This window comes from Cyclopterus lumpus, chromosome 21 (genome assembly GCF_009769545.1).
Source record: "Cyclopterus lumpus isolate fCycLum1 chromosome 21, fCycLum1.pri, whole genome shotgun sequence".
In the NCBI taxonomy this organism is placed as follows: domain Eukaryota; kingdom Metazoa; phylum Chordata; class Actinopteri; order Perciformes; family Cyclopteridae; genus Cyclopterus; species Cyclopterus lumpus.
This window is the reverse complement of record NC_046986.1, coordinates 25436816-25441505: the sequence shown is the minus strand read 5'-3', so window position 1 is coordinate 25441505 and position 4690 is coordinate 25436816.

The window sequence follows — 4690 nt, the reverse complement described above, 5'->3', positions numbered from 1 at the left end:
CCAGACCGTCCTGTCTTGTAATACCACTTGTACCTGGAGAGGCGATAGTGAGTCACTGTAGCATCCGGCCTGTCCTCAGTCCAACATGAGAGGACCGAGAACTGCCCTGAGGGTTTATTAATGACATTGAAGGTACACGGCTCAGGCAACAGTTTGCGGATCCGGCGAGTAGTTGGGCCTGTCCCTGGGAATCAAACCCTGTATACATGTATATGTTGGAAAGCAAGGTTGCCTTCATGCATTGCACGTTAAGCTATCAGGTTAGAAAAAGTTTGACTGATTGATCCACTCAACTGTGATACAATCTCTGTGGATCAGCCAGCCGTTGCTACCAAACAGCTCGTTGAGGTGCCATGAGGTTCACAGGTTTGCCTTTCGAGTGTGGAGCTGGATCCAGTGTATTGAACCAAAGTACTAGGCCAGGTTACATGTGATAGATGAAATGCATGCAGCGTGGAAGCACAACTATCACCAAACGTGTCTATCAGACATTTGAGTACAAATGAACGTCGGTGTCAACATTTTGTGCCTGTAAGTAGCATAGAGTTGATTGTCGACCAAAATGTTCCTTCATATCTATATTTAAATCCTGTGTAACACCCGTCCCATGTAGCTATGCAAGATGATATAAATGATTTAACTTAGTACTATGGGCGGGGTCCTGGGTATAGTTTTGAAAGTGATGACGCTGTTACGGTCAATATATTTATTAACAAGTATTCCAAAAACCAATGTGCAGATCCCTACACAATAACTGAACTCAGAATGAATATAATAATCAGATTAGCAGCAGCCCTAGGTGAACAAATTTATATGAATACATAGCGCAAACCCACCCCCACACACCCACACTGGCACACACACACTAACAAAACCCCTGTTGCAGGCCTGAGTCGTTGTTGGGGATCGTGGATGCCTAAAACAGCAGTGGCCGCTTCACTTGTCCATTGTCCAGTGCAAGTCCATATGCAGATTCCTGGCTAGTTTACATGAAGAGCTAAACATCGCAGGCTAATGCTAATTGCGATTAGCGATTAGCAACCGTGTCACATTGTGTATCAATATAACAATCACAATGTATAGCAACAACAACAACAACAACTGGTCTTTACCTGTAGACCACAAAGGCAGCCCCGTGGGTAACTAGTAGTCAGCCATGGCCAGACCGGATGTGCTCATGGTAACTCCCCCCGCGGGGCAACAGCTGTTGCTGTCTCCCTTAAAATGACAGATCTGGGACGTTACTGGCGAAACTGATTAACCAAACTATGCCCCATTAGCTGAACTAACTTGTGACTGGTGAAACTCACTCTAATTTATGGGCATTATCTATGGTTATGTAAACATGAAAAACTAACTTCCTCCTGACTGCTAATTAAATTAAATGATAAGTTGCAGACAGGGCTACACCTGTATCCAACAGCAAACATGCATCTTTGATTGAAACCATTTTTTTTCTTTTTCATATAAACGTACAATATGCAGGTGATATAATATGGTATCATCAATAGAACAGGGATACTTTCATTGATCTACTTGTTTTTTTCCTAATTTTAATTAACAAAAAAAACCTTGATCCTGGACGACTTGTCCTGTAATTTCTACAACACACACACACACGCACACACGCACACGCGCACCCACACACAGACACACACACTCACAGAATTCCAGAGGGACCACACCTGACGCTTGCTGGTGTTAAAGCTGTTAGACACGGTCTGTGTTGAGCTCCATTCCCAAAATGCCTCCCAGTTGTAACTTGAACTCTTTGAGGATCACGTGGGTCTGAGTCTCTGTCTCTGCACTGTACATACAATCACACTCATTTAAAAATCAACACTTTACCTAATCTATTGATTATTTATCATGCTCCATGTAGAACATCATCCTAAAACAGGAAAACTTAAGAAGACATTTGGGAGATAAACAGGCTCTGTATTCAAAATTCATATTGGATTAATATAGTTTTTATTAACTGAAGTTATTGGGTGACTGTGGCTCAGTAGAGAGCAGGGTCATTCTTCAATCAGAAGATCCGAGGCTCGATTCCCGGCTCCGCTAGCCCACGTTGATGTGTCCTTGGGCAAGACACTTGACCCCAAAATGTCTCCCGCAGCTGTTCTACGATGTGTGAATGTTAGTTACTGCTGATGTGCAGGTGGCCTCCCATCAGTGTGTGAATGGGTGAATGATGTTATGTAGTGTGAAAGAACTTTGAGTGGACTAGAAAGAGTAGAAAAGATATATACAAGTCCATTACCATTGGTGTTAACTATACACTCAAAAAGGCAAACCCAACCCATCTTTGTCAGGGAATTTCTTTAAATATTAAATTTAACGGGTACTCAAGGCACTTTAAAACATCCATTATAAGCACAGGATAATAAATACCAAAGTATGTGTGTTGTGGATTTGAGTCCCAAAAAAAAAAAAAATACAGTATGTCCTCTTCCTTGTCAGTCAATGAAATATATTAATTTTAACACTGTGTTTCTCTGTAAAACATGTCATTTACATGTCCTGCCTTCTGCTGCTCAGTAATAACTTCTACTGTCCATCTCTCCTCCACTAGAAACACTATGTAACCTTTTATCAGGCAAGAATATGATAAGATTCAATATCACAACTCAGCGCGAGTCTATTATTGCCGAGAGGAGGTGCACACAGGCTCCTGCAACAGTGTTTTCATTTCATGCGGAGAAGCCCTTGCTGATGATCTATCTCTGACACCTCTATAAATATCGGCTCTGCTGCAGCGTCACTCATACATATTTATGGAGCATGAGATATAGCAAAGCAGTACTTTCACACTAACAAAGAATGATCCACGTGAAGGCAAATACAACCATTAAGGCTCATACAAATAATGAGCAAAGCAGAGTAGATTCTTTAACTCAAAATCATGCACTTCTGAAAATTAATTCCATTTCCTTTATTACTCTAATTACCTGTATTTAGAACTGTGGATGCACATTTGCAATACAATACAACGTTTTCAGGCAACAAAATATTCTAAATTCAAAGCATTTTTATATATGTTCAAGATCTTATAATCATAAACCATGACATTGTATTAAAGGCTACATTTTTTTCTAGTGCCTTCTACTTTTAGACATTTTAACATGTGTTGATGAAGTAAATATAACTTAAAAACTGTTGTGATAGAATATCTTTATAACAATACATTGTAATTTACATCATTTAAGAAATATCATATTTAGACATAGTTCCAGATTAATTCCATCAAAGTACTTACACTGATGCAAATATGATTTGACTTCATGCACACACACAGTTAACCCTCCTGCCATTTGTTTCAACAATCTTTGGAAAAGGCGATTGCAAGCAGATCATTTTGGGAAATGCCAATGCTGTCACTTTTATTGTTTCTTTAACCTTTCATATGGACGCCCACAAGAGGAGAGGAGACAGTTTTACGGGCTACAGAAAACAAATACAACGCTGGTGTGTTTTGGCATTCTTCGTGTCTCGTGGATTTAAGTGGGAGTGTGTTTTAGGATGATATGCTGAATTTGGAGCCTCTAGTAATTAAAGATTGTAAACATATCAGTGGCACTAGAGACAGACTAATGTGTTTTAAGCTCACTGACACTATCAATTCCAGCTACAGTATGCCTGTTTTGTGGCATTCAAGAACGGATTACAAATGCCCCTCTGAGGAATGTTTTCAAAAGACTGCAGTTAATTTGTTTCTACTGATTTTGAGAAATTTAAAGGGAAACTAAACATTGTTGTGACACTTACCAACGTGGTATATTCCGCTTTAGCACCACCACAAACCCTGAAACAACTTACACGTGGCACTTGATTCCAAAACTGAATCAGAAAGAGGTCAGGCAGATCGAGGCTTTCCATCGATGCTCGCCTCCCTGCTGGCTTGAATCAAAATGGCGTCGCCTCAGCGGGAGGTGCCCAGCTCAACCCTTTGAATAGCCGTCAGGTTGAGGAGCGGTGGAATCGGACCATGTAACGCTCTCATCTGAGGATGAGCTAATCCTGTTTTCATGGTTCATCTGGGAGAAAGAAGGGGGCTGAGAGGAACGCAGACCGGAGCGTCACGACCCCGAAACACCAGTGTGTCTTTGCATCCAGTTCCAACCAGTGTGGCCCTTTGAGGATGATATGTGTAGCCTGAAGCAGCATTATACACGTTATGGTGTATCTTTAACTTCTGCTATTCTGGGCTTCCACCCGAGTTAAAAAACCTTTGACACATGGGGCACTCAACCAAACTGCTAAAACCCAGACTAAATAAAATGAGTTCACTGTTATGAGGCTGACTGACCCACCACTCAGCCATATGGGACCTAACAGTCCTGAGCATTTAAATTAACACATATGAATGGATCAAATTTGCTTTTTGTGCACATTTTATTGAAGAAGACTTATCATATCAGAGGTGGACTGGTCAAAACATCTGATATTTAATAAATGTATGCAATCCATCTTGAATGCACACTGTCTAGCAAACCGGCAGACAGATGGAAACACATATAAAACCATCTCACCATGTATGATTTACACACACATGTGCACTTACACAGTATTACCGTAAGCAGCAGTGTGGGAGGCCTGTACATCTCAATGCCACTTGTGTTACTCGCTCATAATGAAACAACAGTGCGACTTGTGCCACAACTGCTCTGCTGGCCCTCAGCTCACTGTT